Source organism: Corvus kubaryi, unplaced genomic scaffold, assembly GCF_017639235.1.
Source record: "Corvus kubaryi isolate FWS band 111438036 unplaced genomic scaffold, C.kubaryi_AGA036_p1.0 64923, whole genome shotgun sequence".
Taxonomy (NCBI): Eukaryota; Metazoa; Chordata; class Aves; order Passeriformes; family Corvidae; genus Corvus; species Corvus kubaryi.
The window spans coordinates 20,001-40,693 of NW_024581612.1; the positions used below are offsets into that span (position 1 = coordinate 20,001).

At 41.5% G+C, this 20,693-nt stretch overlaps 2 long non-coding RNA genes across 2 annotated transcripts in view; one reads left to right on the forward strand and one right to left on the reverse strand.

Moving 5' to 3' along the window:
* The window catches only part of LOC121672743, a 21,574-nt gene extending 6,086 nt beyond the window's left edge, over positions 1-15,488 (forward strand). Inside the window, exons 2-4 of the long non-coding RNA XR_006018963.1 lie at positions 11,301-11,406; positions 14,310-14,444; positions 15,016-15,488. This is a non-coding gene — a long non-coding RNA (uncharacterized LOC121672743). The remainder of the gene's footprint in view (positions 1-11,300; positions 11,407-14,309; positions 14,445-15,015) is intronic.
* On the reverse strand, positions 14,175-20,361 carry LOC121672744. The gene is made up of 2 exons (XR_006018964.1): positions 20,158-20,361; positions 14,175-17,968 (listed from the first exon to the last, which is right to left on the reverse strand). It is a non-coding gene; the product is annotated as an uncharacterized LOC121672744 (long non-coding RNA).
* Positions 20,362-20,693: the final 332 nt, after the last annotated feature.

Here is a 20,693-nt window from a genome sequence, read left to right on the forward strand (position 1 = left end):
AGACAAAGTGTTACTAATGTCTGCCAACTGGTATTATTTACAAGTACCATCAATCACACATGAGCAACCTCCAAAGCTGCCCCCCCAGAACACAAAAACCCAGCTCACCCCTAACTTCTGGTAGCGTAGTTGTCCTGTTTGTGGGTAAGATTTCCTTTATTGTTCAGCGATTTCCTCCAGTTCTGTGCATCTATTTTAACCCTAGCCAGTCATGTTGAAGCTGACAGGAAAAGGGAAGAAAAACCTATTCAATTAAAACATCTTTACTGCTATTTAGAATGCAGATGAGCCCCTCAGCAATGAGGAAATTAGTATTTTATGGTGAAGCATTTATATAGTTTATTCTATATTTGAACCATAATAAATTACATCCATTTTTTACAAGAATTATAACTGACATGCTGTCAGAGCTGTACATGTACAGCCTTAGAAATATACATAATACTTTGAAAGCTGTCACATTCAGTACAGTTGTAAACATCACCCTGGGTTACCAAACTGTTATCTTTAGGTTTACTTCTTCGGATAAACCAAAGGATCTTCGCACATTTCAACCAGAAGAAAATCAATTCTCCCTCAAACAGTTGCACAGCAGTTTACCACCCGTGTTTAAATGCACAGCCTTGTACTAGCTTGGATCCCAGTTTGGGTCTGTTTGCAAAGTAGCCTCAGTCATGGGCTATGAGTTAGGTCTGGGAGAACACCAGAGTGACTCAGTGTCCTGCCTCATGCTGGCATTCTTCAATCCAAAAGTGCCGCTATGGTTCTAAACGAAGCCTTTTGCTGAATATTCAGATGTATGTACTATATTACAATGCTATTTCTACAGGGTTGTTTTTGTAGACTGATCCTTATGAAATACTGTGTATAAACCTGTTTTTGTAAGTTTGCTGAATTGTTTTAAAAATATTATTGGAGAATCATAATGCTGCAATGGGATTCTCTAGGAGGGTTCCCATTCTAAAGGAATATCATTACTCTTGACAATGTTCTTTAGGGTGCTGAAAAAAAGCTACTTCGAATGTTACCTAATGAATGAAAAATTTTATAGTTTATTCCTTTGTATGCATTACTTTCTACTTCATGGTACAAACCAAATGCAAAAAGAATAAGGGTTTCCAACTGGAAATTTGATATAATTAATTAATGAACTCAGGCCTCGAATGAAGATGATTTTAAATAGAGCTGTGATTCAGCTTCAGCTACAGAAAGATGTGGTTAAATGGCATCGCCCCTGCATTCAGAAGACTTTAGCTATGATCCTGCAGGGTTATCTGCCTACAGAAATCTGGCCCAAAACAAACCCAAAGGCTTCAGTGGGACTCAACATACTGGCAGGGTCCTGAAAGACTCATAGGGATGGAGAGCAAGCAAGGCTAGATGAAGCTAGGATGGGGGAAAAATGCTTTAACAGCTGTTTTCATGCAGGAGGGCTGTGAATTCAGGTTTTGTGTCCTGAGGAGAGCCTGAAGCTTGGGCACTGGTGGCTTCTGCCCATCAGGTAGTACAGCAAGAGGCAGGTGCTGAGCCTGACAGCTCCATCCAGATGGGGGTTTTGGGTCTGAATGGAACCATGGTTGAGACACCAGGGAGCCAGATGGTCAAAAAAATGAGGCAGAGCAAACAGAGCAGCTATCATCAGAGCTCAGCAGTGGTGGACCTGGGGACGTGGGTGGAATTCAGGTGCCTACACCCCATCTCAGCTGGCACCATCTCTTTTTGGGATAGCCCCTGAGAGCCTGCCAGCACTGTCAGGTAAAGTCTTTTTTTTTTTTTTTTTTTTTTGCTTCAGGTAGTAGAAGTCTACACCAGAAAACTCCTTGGATGGAGTTGGAGGTTTTTCCATCACAGAGCGGGAACATGTCTTCCATCCTTTCTAATCTGAGGTCTGGTAGCCCCAAATGCCATTGCTGTGCTGGGCTCTGTGGCACAGAGAGGAGAGAAGCCCCAGGAGCACCCACCACTGTGCACAGCAAAAATTACACTGTTGTTACAGTTAATTTCCTCCTCTCTTTGAACCATCTAAATTCAGTGTGCATTATCCTCCTGCTATTTATGTAAATGTTTAGATTAGGTAATATTTTATTCTACAGTGAATGACACCATAATCCTCCTTATTCTTTTCGTTTATCATAAATATTTAGTTTGTTTTTAGCTTGTGGGACTAAACACAACATCGTTTTCATTACTGTGAAATCTTCCCCTTTTCTTCTCCTGCAAGCATCCCTGGTCCCCTGGCAGTACTCTGCCTCCCAGAACATGCTAATATTGCTTGCATTACTGCAGGATTACCACAATGAAGTATACACTTGGTATTATAATTCATAATGTTGCTTTAAAAGATTAACCACTCCCACGGCTGTGTCTGGTAATTACAGAGCAGACTTTCCTTTTTTTTTTTTTTTTTTTTTTTTTTTTTTTTTTTTTTTTTAACAAAGAACAGCATGCTTAAAATGACTGGCAAGGAGGTAAGTGTTTGGGGTGTGCTTTGTTTTTCAACCTCAGAGGAAGCCAGATGCAAAATGGATAAAGGAATATGAGAGTGGGTTTTAAGCTGAGATACTTCAGTATATTAGTAATTTAACAGATTTATACGAAGGAGATGGCACTGTCGGCCCCTGGAATGTCACAGACTGATGCGATTGGCAATTGCCAGCTCAGATGACTTTCATGAACAACACCAAAATAATTAATAGGCCTTCTGGAGTTTTCCAGGCAAGTGAGTACACTGGTGAAAGAGCAATAGTTAGTTTAGCCTGTCAAGGTTCATTCTTTTTCAAAACTCCAGTCCTCCCTTGATGCCCTCTAATGGTTTTTTGAAACACCAAAATGTTTTTGCATGAACAACATTACCCATTGTGGTTTAGTTAAATGCATTTTGATGTCAGACATACTCCTGATTCAAATATGTCTGTTCCCTACCCCTTCCTGGGGAGGATCTCCAGGGAGGGCAGCCAGATCGGCTTTAATCGGCCAAAGACACAGGATGGGTTCTTAATGCAATAAACTGGTCGAGTGTGCAAAGTCACATTAATATGTGGAAACTTGATCAGCTTTTATTAAGGGATCAGGAAATGCTTTAATTGCTGAGTGACAAGAGCATGTGTTTGTTTAATTGCTTGTTTGTGTTTGTTGTAAAGCCTTGGGGGACGTGGTAATTTGTCCCATTGTTCTTTGAAAATGTGGGTCTGGCACCCAAACCGACAACAAATGACAGACACTGGTCTGGTACCAAGTGTTGTTTCATCAAAGCTGACCACACTCCCAGGTTGGAGAGGATGGCAGCCTTTGGAGCAACAAAGTGGGATTCTCCTTCCAGTCTCTCCTCGCTTGGATTGTCCAGAGCTTCCATGCTGTGAGAAGGTTGGAAGTCTTGTACTTAAATGAGGAGTTAGTCACTGTCTGTAAAATGAAAGTAGCATTTAAAGGCTGCTGCATGGTAGAGCAACATTTAACAGGTTGTTCTGTCTTTCACAGCTGGAGATGTAATGGTTGCTCGATCCTGCATAAAACTCCTAAAAGATCTCAGAGCCTGAGGCAAAGTCCATTGAAGCTGCTGGTGTCTTGTTTGTTGGGCTGGCCTTTGATCAGATGCTCATGCATAGCAATAGCTTTTCTATACCTTTCCTGGATGAGGTTTTAGCATGGAATTGTTTCCATGCTGTAGGACTGCAGCAGTCCTTGGGATAGATCTTTCTTGGCTGGAGCTGGCCACAAGCCTCGATGGTACAATGATGCCTGGCATTCCGTGCTGGGAAGAAGTATTAGGTTTGCTGTGAATTTACGTGAAAAATCCCTGGCTAGTAATTATTCTAAATATAAAGCTTCCTGAGACCCTAATATTTCTTTCCTCTAGATTCTTGCCTTACTTTGGAAGTTAAATTTTCCATGCAGGAGCACCACCTGGAAAAGCTTGCCTTCCTGTTTTCTCTAAACTAGCCATTTTAAATACTTTCTTGATGAAGGAAGATAGAGGGTCACTGATGATGAGGGTTATAACTGGCTTTCCAGATCAGTATCCAGCAGCATAGAATGCATCTACTTCTGTAGAAGGAGCCTAGGAAAAGTCATATCAATATACATTACAGGCTTGTCATAACTCACTCATTTCCTATTTCAAACAGGAGGAAATATACTTGAACATATCTGTTGTATCTGTCAAGACTTCTCATTTGTCAAACTATTAGTGGTCCCTCTGTCAACATAAATAAATCTGTCCATAAATCTTGACAGGTATAATCATTTGTTGCATTTGAAAGGCAAGTCTCTAACATTAGACCCCTTTTGATTCCTAACATGATTATCTTTAAAGAAAGACATTTCAGATGCCTTCTGAATCTGGCCTCTGTCAAATGATTTCTCTGCTCTTGCTGAGTTATCTACTTGTATGAAGTAAGCAAAGGCATAGTTCCTGCTGTCAACTCTCCTGAAGACCACACGAATCACCGGCATCGCAGCAGCGCCGAGGCCTCATCCTGCAAGTGATTATGTCCTGTTTGTCAGAGCAGGCTCCTGATACACTTATTGTTCTTTACAGCTAGGTTTCTCATTCCTATTCTGAGCCATTCTTCTGGCACCAGCTGTCCTTTCTTTACTTTTGGGAAGCTATCGAAGAACATTCTTTGAAGGTATTTGCTGATCTTTTCAGCACCGTTGTTGCTGGCAAAAAATACATACCCATAGAGGAGAATTAGGCCTCCAAAATGGCTGCTAAAATATGGGCTGGCATAACTTGAGATTGAATTCTACAAATCCAACACATGCTTCACAAACTCCCCCACTGCTCTGAGGCACATTGAGCAGCTCCAGCCTCCCAAGGCTCTCCAGGGAAATAATGAAGTGACCTTTTTTCTGTAGTTGGTGGCCTAACGATAGTAATTTTGCCTGCCTGATGAAGTTAACAGCTATCTGGCATTTACCAAGCTGGAATATGAAGTGAGGATCTTTGACCAGAGCTCAGTATCTCAGCAGACAGCTCTGCCACATGACCCAGAAACTGGTCAGTGCACGAGTGCCAAAAGGCAGCCAGTGAGTCCACAAGCTCGCATGGCTTCATAGCATTGCCCGCCACACGGAAAACCTAAAGCACAGGCTTTGCAAATAAAAATGAGTCAGGAGGTTGCTAGGGCTGGGTTTGTGGGAACTGCACAGTAAAGAGTGCATCCCCAGGAGCCAAGGTGGTTGGTATCTGAGCTCCTGCAGTGTCACAGGCGTGCCCAACTTATACAGCCACGGGAAATTAGCTGGTGAATGCTGGAGGAACCCAAGTCTAATGTTTTCCCTTCAGTCTTCTAACAGTGAAGTAAGGAAAGCTCTAGTGTTTTCCATAAAATGTATTTTAAGTTCTACAGCTTCCCTCTTTCAAATTTCCACTCCTTCAAATCATCTGTGGTTTGCTACAGGAAAGATTTTTAATTGACAGAATTTCAACTTGTGCTCCAAAGACACTCATTACTTCACAGATTCTTTAGCTTCCTGGGACCCTGACGTCATGGGGATATTTCTTGCTTTCTTCAGTGGATCCTTACCACTGAAGCTAATTTTTCGATGAGCTGCAGAAGAAGCTTCTGTACCAAAAATTTGCTCCAGACCTTATGATGCTTTGTACAGGATGTCCAGATGCAGGGTGTCAAAATGCACCTATTAGATAAGGTTCCCATCTGAATCACAGCTCTCGATGCAGTCGCTTATTAAACAGCATTTTTTTTTCCATGTCGAGTCACAAGTTAGGACAATATTCCCCTGGAGCAGACAATATGCCAGAACTACAGACATCTAGTTTGCTATACCTGCATGGTAGGCCGGAAGAAACGAAGAGAGTTCAGTCCTTCATTTTAAGGCAGGGAACCTAGAGGCATACTTAGTTATATTTTTGTACTAAATCTGTTTGAATTAAAATACTTAGACATATGTAGTCAAAGAAGACATTTGTCTATAGGCTTGCTGACAAAACTCTTGGTCTGTGAAATTTGCTGAAGTCAGGGAGATAAACACCTTGCTTTTATGAGGCTGCATGATATTGGGCATGTGCTTAAAAAAAGAATATAAGTTCGTCTGGGTTCACACAGACACCCACACATTGGAGGGTCTGCAGGACTCTGCAGCCCCCAGGTGAGAGCTTCTGAGGGGCTGAATTCTGGAGGTGGATGCCTATTGCATCTGTGCCTATCAGTGCTCCCAGCACAACGAGCATCCACGAGCTCCCACCACTGCTGTTTCTGGTTCTCTTTCCCCGGGCCAGGAAAGATGCTGGGCTCTACAGCTTCCTTTTCTGTTGACTGGCAAGATGGTACTTTGTCAGGTAACTGCTGTTGCCACCAACTGCAAAGCTCACTAGAGTATAATGACACCTTCTGAGCTGCTTCTTTTATGCGTTAACCTACTTGGAAACAGAGGCTCATGTGCAAATTCCCGCTGTATTTTGTGAAGGCTGGAACACAAGCCAAATCTGAGCTGAATTTCCCCTTTCCAAGAGCCAGCTGAATCAAAATCCCCTGATGCAGACATCCCCAAATTTTATGGGTGCAAAAGATGTCTTGATCCAAATTTTGCAGTTTGCTCCCATCTCTGCTTAAAACATAAAATGTATGTTTTTAGGGAAAAAGGATATAAACATCTTGTTCATGTTTGAGCTGAGAATGTCTTTTTTCTGTAGGCTGTCAACACAACTTCAAATGCATGCAGCCTGTCCAATCTGACAGACAATTTGCATATTTGTGGAATGCTAATGCCAAGTTACTGTATACATTTGTACATGAAAGCATTAGAAAGTTTGAAGGATTAAAGGTGGAAATGTATCCCCCTCGGCCTCGATTAGAGATCAAGACAGCACATCAATAGATGGCAGACAAATAACTGCTGCTTTGCCGTTTGGAATGTCTTAACCCAAAAATAATAAAATCCAAGCTATTTCCTAGGACATAAATAGCTGAGGGCTTTACACGTGCTAATTGCCAGAGCGTTGTTTTAGCCTTTTGAGAGTGTAATGTGGAGTCTGGCACATCCAGTGTGAGCCCTCTGACACAGTGATTGTCTTTTTGTTCTGCACTAGCTGCGTGCCTGGACCACAGCTAGAGCTCCCAGATCCACCCCAGCCTAAGGCATCCATGTTCATGTCTAGGACTGAGCCTTCCTCAGTTGCTCTCAGGTCCTGGAAAGTTCTTTGAGGCCAGATGGAAGTGTTTGGCCCATGCAGAAGTGACTTGGTTTGCCATGAGAAGGGCGTCAGGAGGAGCAGCAGCAGGTGCTCAGCAGTTTTCCTTAGAAAGATGATTGCTTGGCTGCATGCGTCAAGATATATTTTGGAGCCTGGCTCTAGACCCAGTTATTTGAAAATGGAGACTTGGAGTCTTAAAAACAAGATATGCTAAAGAACGTTTTTTCATGGTTCCTCCTAAGGATCAAAACCTGATACTATTTATTTTACTTGTGCTAAAAAATAACCTCAATAAGATGTTCTGCATTGGCCAATGGATATAATTTAGGACCAGACATTGGCAGCACAGGACAGAGAATGCAGGAGCTAGTCAAATCCTTCCCCCAGTCTTTGATCCAAAACATGAATATTCCTTTGATTCAGAAAGGGTTTGGCCAGCCTTTTTCGCAAACGGTTGCACGTCTCTGCGTTTTCTGGCTGGGGGAAGTGGAAGTGGCAAAGCCTCAGATACCTGGGAACCAAGAGCTGAAAACTCTCCTGCAAACTTCTCATGGTCTAACGAAATTCCCGGGCCAGCTTCCAGGCTGAGCGGATGCAGACAATGAGCCAAAATGAACCACCAAATCTGTCGAGATTCAGCCGTCATTTACGAAAGAGGACTGGGATTTTCAAGGGAGTTTGTAGGAGCTGAACACCCAAATCTCTTTAAATCCCAGTGGTACTTATGTTCCTCTCTTTCTTTTACTCCACTGAAAAGCCTTGTCTATTTATTTGAAATGTTTTGAAGACCTCAGGCAGCACTTTCATTATAGACAAACCTCTCCACCAAAATTAGAAAATCACAAAGTTTTAGCTGCAGTCTCTGAAAATCTGTGATTTAACACACCTACCCAAAAAGCCCCAGGCTATACCAAAACTCTTGACCAGAGATAGCTCTGTGCTGTCACAAGACAGATCTATCTTTAGGTACCCCAGTTTGAAAACTTCACCCTTAATGCGTTCAGAAAAAGTACGTTGTTGTTTTAAAGTACATTACTCAAATGCTGAGATGCCTTCCTACTGGGAGCAGCGTTACAAAGCCGAGCTCTGCCTGGATGCCTATCCAGCATGGATCTGACAATTCACATGTAGGAAAAGGCCTCTCATGCATTCATAGTTTAGATGACCTCCATATATTTGTTTAAAAAATAATTAGGCTTGCTTAGCTTTTGTACTGTTGCATTTTCCTTTTTTTTTTTTAAAGTAGCTTTTCCTGTAGCACTCCCAGGCCAGTACAATGCTGGCTTTTAAAAGTGATTTGTCTGTTACCAGGCCGTTTTAAACTTTTACTTCCTAAGTCCTTGCAAACCAGCAATACAAGGAGACTAAAAAAAAAATCTCCTGGGGATTGTTTTTATAGTAACAGTGAAAGCTTAAAATGTTGCAGCGGCAGCCAAATTATTTTTCTTTTAGTGGAAACAATACCAACAACTGGAGTCTATGCACAAAACGGATTAAAGCTACCCATAAAAATGACTAACAAATGAGTGCTACATTTCTTTTTATCATTTACTCTTTATAAAAAGTGACAGTTTGAAGGCTACTAATTTGGCAAGTTATTTCCCCTCTATAGTCATGGTTGTTCAGTAATTAGAGGATATATAAAACATGGACATACACATTCTGGTGCAGTCCAACATTTTTGTGTGGTTTAAGATAAAGTCCACTTCCTTTCTTTCCCACTAATGGAAAGCAAGGTAAACATATCCAAAATTTAACTGCAGGTCAAATTTTGTTTTCAGGCAAAACTTTCAAGAACAGTCTCATGACAAAAGTCCAAGTGCTGTTTGCACTCCTAAATTGTTCAGAATGAGGATGTCCAAAGAAATCTAGTAACCTCAGGGCATACAGGAGTGTTTTCTCCCATGACTAAACAAATGACTTCTTGAGCACAGTTGAAATAAAACATTTAAAATATTATTAATTACTAATGCTAATTGCTGAGAATTTTTTTTAAGTCATATGTGCTCTCCTTAGATAAGTAATTACTTTTAAAAATCTATTACTAAACATGGTATTTGGTATCTAAGCCCTCCATCACTCTTGAAAATGGGACTTATATTTTTAACTCACTTAGGTGGGTTTTGAAATCTTTGCCTGCTATTTATTCACGTATTTTCTGGCAGCAGCCCTTTCTATACCTGTTAGTAGTAAAAAATATATTGCTTCCTCTGAAAGCAAAGAGCTAAAAATAAAACAGGAGTCGGTTTAGTCAACACGAAGGCAAACTAGAAAACCATTAGTTGAAGAAACTGAAATAAGAGAACTCAGAGGCCGGGCTGAAGAGCAGGGAAATGCTTCAAATGGGACATGGAACAGTTGCTGGTCTAATTCTGTGTCTGTGGCTGTCGTGGTTGGATTCCAAGAGGCCGGTGCATGGACGCTTTTTGGGGCACATGGAATGGTGAGGCAGATCCTTAGCACGTTTCTGGATGCTGGGCTCATGGCACATGGTCCTCTGTTATGTGTGTGATGCAGGACCAGTTACTCCAGTAATTACTGGTTTACCTGCCCAAATGAGATGCTGAAGGCAAGGCCAACATTTGATACGGGGTGTGTGGCTCTACTCTAAACTTGACCATTTGTCCTTCCGATTCAGATTGAGAGTGCTTGTCTGCTGCATGTCAATGTAATAATTAATAGCTTAATACATTACTAATACATTAGTGGTATACTATGTATAATAGTATGATAATAGATATATTATTGCAGAATAAAATAACATACAATGCTAATATATTGATAATATATTAATATAAAAATAGTGATGTTGTAGCTGTATATTTAGAGTCTTTCAAGTCCTAGAGAAAATGAAAAATGAAAATAGGCTGAAACCTCCCCAAAGCCTGCATTAGCTAATAATTACCTATTAATTTACTGTAATACTGGCAATGAGAGGTAGACCAAAAGCCCTGGTCCATGAGATTGAGATTAAGCCAATAACGTTCAAAAACAAAAAACTATCTTATTCTTAAGTTCTTTTCAAAATGGTCACCATTACTGTAAGAAACTCCGTTCCAGTGTATATAAAACATAGTGGAATAATAACATCTCATTTGATTATACAAAGTAGTTTTTTCCTCAGTGTTTTAGTTCTCAAAATTCCCAGAATACACCACATGGAAACTGTTCACTTGAGAAATTAAGTACCGTATGTGATAAGACAGTCATGTGACATTTTTAAGCTGTCATTAAAAATGATTATAATTAGGACAAACTATATGAAAATGCTCTAAAATTGAGACCCTGGTGAATTAAAAATTAAGGGGTATATTATGTATTATCATGTTGAAGGGCAGGGATTTACGCATGTAACTCCCATTAACACTAATGCGAGTTGCATTCCCAAATCCCCACGCCTGGCGATGAGCATCCGCCCCCACGTTTGCTGTCGGTGAACAACCTCGGCTTTTGCAGTACTCCAACACAATTCCTCTGCCTGCTGAGAATAAGTGGAATGGCAAACCAGGAGTTTAAACTGTTTTCCCTCGCAAATCTAGGCCCCCAGATAGAGCCAAATGTAATCCATCTAAACAGGAGCCGCACTCCCATGAGTAAGATTTACTTACAAAAAGTAACTGTCACAGAGTCTACTCTTCCCTACAACTCTTCCTGTGCTTTCCCCCACGCTTAATGACTGAGGGTTGGGCTGCAATAATTTTATTTTGTCTCCTCTAAATGCAGGAAACCAATTGCTGGTGATGGGCTTGTAAAAGCGCTTCAGCTGGCAGCCTCCAAAAGGAGGTGTATCCATGGCAGCTTGGAACTCCCATGTGACGAGTGAGTGTGTGCTCTAAGGACACAAGTGGAACATATCTCTTACCCTGGCAGGGCCATAGGACTGTTCAGAGCACTGAATAGGGGTGTATCCAGCGGCTGCGCTGGTCTTTGGGTCATACTCAGGTGAGGGATGAGCTGCTGGGGTTTGGGCTGCAAAGTGTTGCCAGTTCACTTAACTCTCTGGTGCTTTCCTCGTACCCCAACATCAGCAATTATGTGAGTTTGCATTCTTGGTTTTTGTTGGAAAAATTGTAGTCCTCATTCTTAAGAGAAAAACTTTCATTATTGTATCTTAAAAGTTGATTTTAAATTTCTTTTAATATAGAAGTACATAATTTTCACGTGCATGGTTGTGGAGTCTGTCTCGTTGCTCTCATCGTTGCATCTGCACTTTTTACACCCCTGGATTTGGAAATGCTGACACTACTAAGGTAAGACAGTTCTTGTTGCTTGGGGTTTGCTGAGAGTCTACTAATAGCACTCAACAAAAATGTCCTGTCCTACTGATTTTACAAAGGCACCCGCATTACTTCTCTTAAAAATACATTAAGAAAATGGTCATATTGCCACACTACAGCTTTCAGCAAAGAAAATCCCACAGAACCACAGCTCATACCTCATACCTTTCTATGGCATTGCAAAATTGCCATTATGCTAACACACTACATTCTTAACATCTTTTCCCTGGGGCAAAATAAATAAATCTATATAAAGTAGATACATGTAGAGGCAGTACATCTCCTATTTTATTAATTAGCACCTGAGAAAAACATTTTGCCAAGCTAGAAAAAGCACTGATGAATTTTCAAGGAAAGTAATGAATTCCAGGTTTGTTTCTTTATTGGTACCTGTGGATTCTGCTGTATTGCTTGTTAACAGATGCAAGTGGGCAATATAACTATTACATCAGGCAATATTATAGAAACCCAGGAGGTTTCTAAGCAACAGCCCAGCACTGATTCTTCCCAGCTATTCTCTAGGATTCCCTCAGACACAGTAAGTGAAGAGAAGTTGGACAATATAGTCTAATTTCGAGAAAGGAATAAAGCATGAAACTGGTGATTTTCAAAATCATATTTTTGCAGATTTCTTACCAAATCAAAAGAGCTGAAATTGAAAACTGTCAAAAACATTTCAGCTCAAGAGCTGCATAAACTTTTCTATTGTTCAGGCAGCTAAACAGACACAGCTATTTTGCTTCATACTTGCCCACAAAAATAATGAAAATAAAGATCATAATAATAGAGCCTCTTCAGCTTATTGGACTGAAACTGGATTTTGTGGTGTTTCCTTTTGCAGACTCACTCATCAGTTCAGCCTGAAAGTAAAACATTTTTTTGTCTTTTTTGTATGAATTATATGGTCAGTCAACTCTGGCTCCTGATGGAAAAAATCATCATAAATCATTGTGTTTAAGCCATACAGACTGTGTGTGTGTGAGCACACATAATTTTGTGTGTACACAGATGGAAAGGTGCATTTCAAAGCAATGTCACTCTCAGATGTCACTGGCTGATACAGTTTCTTAGCCTACATGTTGTATATTGCAAAGATGACATCTGCTTTATATATAACTGGGGATTCAATGAAGCAGCAAAGCTGGGATCTTTTTTATTATCCATAACTTTCCGACCAGGACTCTCTCAGAATTTGGAGAACACTCTTTCCACACTTTGCTTTAGTCCAGTATGGCACCCTATGACAACTTCAGGTTTTGAACCAGACTTCTAAGAAGTGCTCTTTCATCTGTCTATGAATAATGCCCTTTCAAAAAACAGTTTATATTTAGAATAAATAAGAACAGACATACGTGCACACCCTCACTTGTGGACCCAAATGTGGTTCCAGGAGCACAACCATGAAAAAGCAAGAAGAAAATATTGTAAACCAGATGTTCTCTGGGTTTGAATGCTCCATTGGTTTCCATACACCATGCAAGGTTCTGGTCTGCTAAGGAGTAGAAGCAAGTTCAATACAGGAACTTGGAGTGCCAACAGTTTTGCCTTGCTTGGGAAGGTAGAAAGCAGTGGCTTTCTTCACTCAAGTCTAACTTTTTGAAAAAACCTAAAACTGATGACATTTCCAAAACAAAATTCTCTGTTGAGATAATTGAGTTATGGGACAAAATACTTATCTTTTTGGCCAAAAAAAAATCAAGCTCATTCACGAGAGCTGTGGTTGCATATCTTCATTCTCCTGTTGTCTGGGCTTGTCCCACCTCCTTTAAGTGGCACATTTCGAGTGTGCATGATGAAGATACCGAACTCCTGGGTGTTCTGGGGCTCATGGCTGCAGGGATGGGAGACACTCCAGACATCCAGGCTGTGGCTCCCACCAAGGAACTGATGTGGTGGTCAGGATTCAATGGCTTTTCTCTCTTTTCCCTACCAAGCTGTTCCAATTTTCAGGTTTTAGATATTTTTCAAATAAACATTAAAAGATGGTTTGAGAAACAGACACTTTCTGCTCCCTCAAAGGGGAAGGGAAATATGCATCTCAATGAAAACCCCGTTTTCTATTAAAAACTAGTTTTGGTGAAATGAAGTCACCCAACCATACAGTTCAGTCCACACACTTTCCGTATGTTTCCATCCACTACTCCTTCCCCTCCCAGTCTCCAAACCATTCTCTGCCTGCCTGATACATGTTGACATGAGAATTAAATCGCTAAGAAGTACGAATGCTTTTGCTTTAACAGAAAGCCAGGTTACTATTCCTAGCATGGAAAGTTAAATGAAATCATGCTGTGAGTGAATTCCTATTGATTTCTTCAGGATTGATCAGAAACATTTGTCAAATTTTGTTTTCTTTCTGTCCTACGTCTTCTTTAGACACATAGTTAAACATACTAAGGAACGTTTACATTTTAAAAATGTGTTCTAAGGTCTTTATATAAACATGCATGTAATAGAAGTGACTGGTGATTTATATTTTCTATATACATTCAGATACTTTATTTTCAAAGCCAAGGTTTTAAAAAATAGGTGCCTAAATTCAGACACCTTAGTCGATGTTTACAGTCTTTGGTTGCCTGATTTTTAAACATGTTAGTACTCAGAAACACTTCTTTCTGTTGTCTATTTTGGACAAAAATTTACATTGGGCTGTTTTTTTCATCTATTAGAATCAGAAAGGGAAAATTAAAGATTATAAATTTTCAAAGGATGTAAAGGCATAAAGAAGAAAACTAAAAATCCACAGCTTTTTGCATTTTTAATTGAAGAAAATGATGTGCATTGGTAGAAGGTACATGAGTACAACCCAGCAGATTCATCCTTGCTCACTGAATTTGACCTAAACCCTTTTTTCGCAGCATTTGTCTTTTCTTCTTTAGGTTCACACCAAGGCCTCCAGTTTGAAAAATGTATGTGTGCTCCTGCACCTAATGTATATGCATATTCAGTGTGACTGCATATGGAAATGGAGCATCCATGCCAAGAGTTTTCCAGCCAAGAGGCTTTTTGCATGTGTGAGTCTCGGAGGGTTGCGTGCTTTTGGGGTAATTGCGCGTGTAAATCCACCAGGCAGTCACACACTCAGCTATAACCTGTACAGCTGCATTAATACCTTTTTTTAAACTATCTAGCAAAAGCTGGTGAGAAAAATGATACCTTTTTAGACACCTGGTCCTTGAAGTAATAATAGAATACCCCTTAAAACTGATTATGGATCATGAAATGATGTGGTTCAGCTTTCAAAACCTGCCCCTGTGTCCCCCTCATAAACACAGGTTACTCTTACATTTAGGGACTATTGGATTTGTGGGTTTAATTACAAGCAAATAATTTTTTGAAGTAGTAAAAATAAATTGATGCAATTGTAAAACCAAAGAGAGAAACTTAAAATTTTTAAAAAATAGGAAGAAATAAATAAACATGTAATATGAAAAAGTTAGGGGAGCAGCTGTGTGTATAATACAAACAATGTTAAAGAATAAAAGGAAACTGCTAGAGCCACTTGGGATGAGGAAGGAGCCTAAAATCCCTGATTGCTCTAACTAGGTCTAACTCATTGTGCCTGTTTTTTTCTGCCAACTCCAGGTCTGCCTTAGAAAGGCACCGGAAGGGAAGGAAAATGAGGTTATCCCATAAAATAATCTACTACCATTTGGTAAGGGAGCAGGAACAGAGAATGAAGCAATGGTTCAATACTGGGAGTAGAAGCTGCATGAAGTAATTAGCTGAACATTTACTTCATCAGTGCAAAGCAAATGCTGAATTGTGCGTAAGTCAATGAAAAATTTCCACAGTTTTGCTGCAGGCTTTGCTGAATGACACCACTTGTCCACAAAAGTACTCTGAACCTCCAACTCAGAGCCACAGTGGTGCACCTGGAGCTCTGCCCTTGGAAGCCAGCAAGGTGAGAAAGACATCTCTAATGTCCTGGAGGCAGGGGACCTGTGGCTTTGCACCTAGAGTGTGAGTTCTGCACTCTTCATCTGAATTTTGTAACAGCTTTCAAGACCTTGAAGATAATCTAGGCTTAGCAAAAAAAAAAAAAAAAAACCCTGAATCAAGTAATACACATCTTCTTGTTGCTTAGAAGTTAGACATAGTAAATCAGTAATATAAAATACCATGGTTTATTCTAAGTAGAAATCTGTTGCTTGGATGTGTAAGGATGTAAATTAAGTTTGTGAGACTTTACAAAGGGCCAAGGTGCTATGAATAAATTATTAGTTAATCCCAATTGTTGTTGCTTGTCCGGTGTAATTATGACTTTGTAAATGAATGCAAGGCTTTGAAAAGGAGCCAGGGAAGCTCCCTCTGCACAGGAGCTCCACGTTTCTCTGCAGACACCCAGTGCCATGCAGCGTGTGGAGCCTGCCTGGTGCCTGCTCTGTTCCCTGAGTAAGGGCCGTGGGGAGAGACAAGCCAACACAAACTGCTCCAGCAGGACTGGATTCTCAGAGTGTTTCTAAGGAAAGTCCAACTGGCAGCAGTGAAAGCTGCCTTGTGGGGCTCTGGCACTCACCAGCTGTCCTGGACACTGCCACAGGGCAGGAATTCAGGGATGGTCATGCTCTCTTTAACTCAGCTCAGACTCTTGACCCAGTGCCTGGGCCACCTCGGTGAGCTTGCAAAGTGTTTGCTGGTTCTTTCCAATCATGCTCCAATGTCCTTGGTTCATTGGCATGAGGGGTAACACTTGCTATTTTTGCAGGATTGACTGAATGCAAGCCATACCCTTCCACAAATTTCATCAGGGTTTTCTCTGGTTAATAGATGCTTTATTGCCATTATTACCTAGTGCAGTTGCTGTATGATGTCAGATAACAGTTATGTGAGATTTGGGGTTCCTTTCAGTTTCTGTTGCCAAGTCTGAGTTCCTTGCTTCCTGACAGAGTTGATTTGTTACCTTAATTTCTGGGGAAAAAAATTTAGTAGCTGTGTGACTTTATCAGGAAAATAAGTGCAAATTTAATTCTATTTCTGACTGAAATATAACCATGTGTCTGTCCATCCATCTATGATCTTTTCTATTTTTCTCTCTTCCTGTTTATTTATCTTTCTAAATACGTGCATAATTATGTAGGTGTCTATTCACTAGGGCAATTGCAGTCTCAGAATTTATTTACAACCTGAGGTATCTGGTGTTTTAACTTGCTGTCCCATTCTTCATCAAGGAGACCCATAAGACTTACAGAAAGATAAAACACCTTCAAATAGTTTTTACCTGCAAATAGCAGTTCTATCATTGCAAGATCTGGCAAGACAGTCAAACACCACGTTTTCCCAAAGGTATGTAGAGCAGGCAGAGCTGAGGGAGAGATTAACAAGTTTTCTGGGGAAGGAGGGCACATCTGTAGGGTGAGAAGAGCCTTCACTGGTGTGCCACTTGTAAATGCATATGAACTCTGTAATAGGTGTGGTGCTTTTGCTCAACAGCTGCAATCTTTTCATTGTACCTCTTTTGTTGAATTCAGATATAAGCACTTCATCATCAACAAATCTAATATCTGTTCTTGTCCCACTTGAAAGGGTCAAATGAAATTTCCCACCAGAGAACAAAAAAACCTGAAGCTCCCCAGCAAGTTTGGGTGGCAGCATGCCAAAAGAGAGGGGAGGCGAGGAGGTGGTGGCTGCGGTGGCAAAGCAACGATGTCAGTGAGGGGGAAAAGCACTCCCCAGGCTGGCAGTCCCACGGCAGGAGAGGCAGGGCTGGCATGGCAGCCAGGCAGGAGCTGTGAAATCACTTCTTCCTGAGATGCCAGGGCCGATTGTCCTCAAAGACTCCTATTCAGGAGATCAGGTGAAGCTCTTTGGGGTTGCTGTCTCATGGTGGAGGAGGTCCAAAGGCAAGGATGCTCAGGCTGGAGTGGGAGCCCACAGCAGGGGATGAGGAGCCTCTCACTGACCTCACGGTCATGGGTAGTATTTCCAATGCACCTGGCTCTGCAGAGAGGGAAGGAAGATGGAGAGGGGGAGAAGACCAAAATTCTCCTCTCTTAAGTCTCTCCAGTCAAACATTGCTCAGGACGCTGGTTGGATACTCTATGACGTGTTGAGAGGACTTAAAAAACAGCTTACTTTCACAATAACAGCACCAAACCATTATAAAAATACACCTACATTTTCAGCAAAACTGCAGCATATGTTTTTGAGTCAAAGACATTTGCACCAAATGCAGAGTCTAGAGATGTCTGGCAGCTGAAGCGGGGAGCAGGTGTATATTTAGCCCTTTCAAATGTGCACTTAAGTTCGTGTAAATATTTGCTAGGTCAGAGCTTCAGTGTGCTAACGAGCCACATGTGACAGTGTCCATTTCCCAGGAGCCTGCGCTTTGCATGTTTCTCAAACCTCTGCACCATCAATGCAACGTGTTTTTAATTGTCTTGTGCTAACCCTATCTCCTCGTGTCACTGTAGAGGCAGCTCCACCTCCACTGCAGAAAACAGCTTTTCCTGACAGTGGCAGGCTGCAGGGACAAGGACATAGTCCTAGTGCAGTTCTAGTCTGGTATCTTCCAAGACCCCAAGCCTCAAACAAAAACCTACAAAGAAGTTGAAGACAAGATGTGGTCAGAAATTAGAAATCAGAAATTTTCATTTTTCAAGATAAAATTATTGGGTACCCATAAGTTCTTTGGATTAGTTGCACAGGCTATGGAATAATAAGACCTAGGAAACTGCTGCACTGTAAACTTGGGGAAAGCCCATGGCCTGTTCAGAGCAGGGGATGGCACAAAGTAGCGAAAGGACATGGAGTTACCCATCACCAACATCCTTTTCCCATATCAGCAAACGGACTCAGTTACGAGAATAAAAGGGACCTTGGCTGCAAATGACTTAGGGCAGCATAAATATGTATTATGAATTTTAGGCTCAGACATAATTAAATGCCATTTGTCAGATCTATGCTTGTTTTTCATCTCATTTGAGTTTTACAGAATGAATTAACTAACAAATATGCCTCTGATTCTAACATAACAAATCATTTCTCAGAAAAGTTGCCTCCAAGCAGCAGTGAGAGAGTGACTGGGGGAACTGACCTTCTGCTGTGAAGTTGTCACGTTCCAGCAGAGTCCTGAGTGGCAATGACAGCCTCAGTAATGGGGAGCCCATAGTGGCCTGGCAGTCTTGTTGATAACTTGTTAATTTATTTAGTACAGTGGTGCAGAGGCGAAGATCTGGAGTAAAGGGTGGGGTGGGCTGAGCCTCAGGGCTGAAATATGTAAATATTCTGGTTTGGAGAAAAAAAAATAAATTTCTTGTTCATTGTCACTAAATGAGGTTGGTGACAGGAGCCACTGGTGAGCAAATAGGCTCATGTTTGTACCAAGGCAGCTTTCATTAAACACCTGATACAGCAAATGTATGGTCAGTATGTGCACAGTTTGGGTAGTAGAGCTCTAAGTGCTCCTCTTCTGGCCGTGTGAAAGCACAATTACAGCACACAGGGGGACTTTCATCCTGAGCTGAGTCATAGGATGAGAAACAAAGGAGCTGTGTGCCTTTGACAGGCAAAAGGGAGACAGAGTTTAAGACCATGGGTGAAGAAATCCTTTCCTTTCAGCTTAGCTGTATCTTGGAGAGTTATCTCACTTTGTTCCATCATATTAAACTGAAGGTCCTTCTTATACTTAGCAAATTACTATAGCAAATGGATGGATTTGCTAACCATGACTTAAATACTATTCTGAAGTGTTAGTAACTGCTCAGGAATGGGTGATATACATACTTTAAAGGATCTAATGTCCTCTCCAAGGGACAAGCTCCTGCAAGACTCTGATCCATTGGTAATGTCATAAAAGAGATACCCCAACATCAAAACATTTATTTTGTTTGGAGAGTCCCATATGTTGTCCCTAGCAGGTGGCCTCCTGCAGCTGTACTCTTCATGCTGTGTAGTTCATACATTTATGAAAGTAGTTTGTCATATCAGGTTAATGAAAATATGCAACAAATGCTCTAAATTGAGCTGGAGGCAAACAGGTGAGTCAAACAAACAAAGCTGGTAAGAATTGTCCTGTGTACACCTCTGCAGACTTATCCTTAAAACATCTTAAAGAAGATGGGGTAGAGAGTATTTAACAAATAATGTGGTGTCATTTGAAAAACAAATCCAGATGGTGGTGTTAGCGTATCCAGTGACTTAACCATAATGCCATGTGTCTGCAGGAAAACAATAACCCCCCCACACAGCCCAAGCCTGCAAGCCTGAATTCATACACATTGAGGAGTTTTGTTAAAAATATGAGGAAAGAAAGAGCACCTGGTGGCCAGGTACCAACAGGAATATTGGTAGCAAATGTTGGATCTCACCCATGAGCACAGACATTCTCATGGCAGCTGAGGAAAAGCACATTTCCCTCTTCCCCAATGAGGGACGAGGTGCACCGGGCTCTCTGCAGGCACCTGTCATCGGCTGTGGCCCCATAGGTGTCCAGGGAGCTTGGGCAGCCTGCTCCCATCTTCTTCTTGCTCTTCCCAGGCCCTGAATGTGTTGCTGCAGCTGAGCTGTGTCCTCCAGCTTCTGGAGGGTCTGGAGTGCCCACGGGACACCTCTGCTCCTGGCCTCAGTGCATGAATGTGCACGAGGAATTTCACCTGAACATTTATTATCCCTGGTACCACAGTCAACAGTTGGCTGGGTAACTGAGCAAATTTACTTGAACTCTTTATTTCCCAGGTCTTATTTTTCTAAGGAAGGCAATAAATCAATGACAGGAAAAGTACTCACCAGGCAGAAATTGGGTAGCTCCATGACTTAATCAGCACTGATTAATGCCGGTCGGGAATCTATCTCTGCATTTCTTTGGAATACATTTTGGAAAGTCTAGTAGTTCCTAGCAGAGTTTTACATGAAAAATCAAATTACTGGCATATTCCTGTCTCTCCTTAACAACTAGGTTCCTTGAGGCTCACACCATCTTTTCACGTAGGTCTGTCTGGGTGCTCCGCAGAGCAGTGCTCCCTCCAGAGCTGAAGGCAGATGGTCGCTGGAGAGCCCAGTGCCAGGTCTGGGTGACAGGAGCGGAAAGGCAAGGACAGCCACAGCCGGATGAGACATTTCTCTTCCTCTCTGGCTGTAACAAACTGAGAACGCCAAAGACACGTCAGCCAGAGATGGGGCTGGGGGATGGAGCTGCGTCAGAAACAGCCCTTCTCCTGCGGGGGTGGAAGAGAAGCCGTGACTCCTGAGGAAGGTCAAGGCCGGCCAGCAAACAACCCGGGCAAGAAACCCCCAGACAGATAAACAATCCGGACATCTGGTGA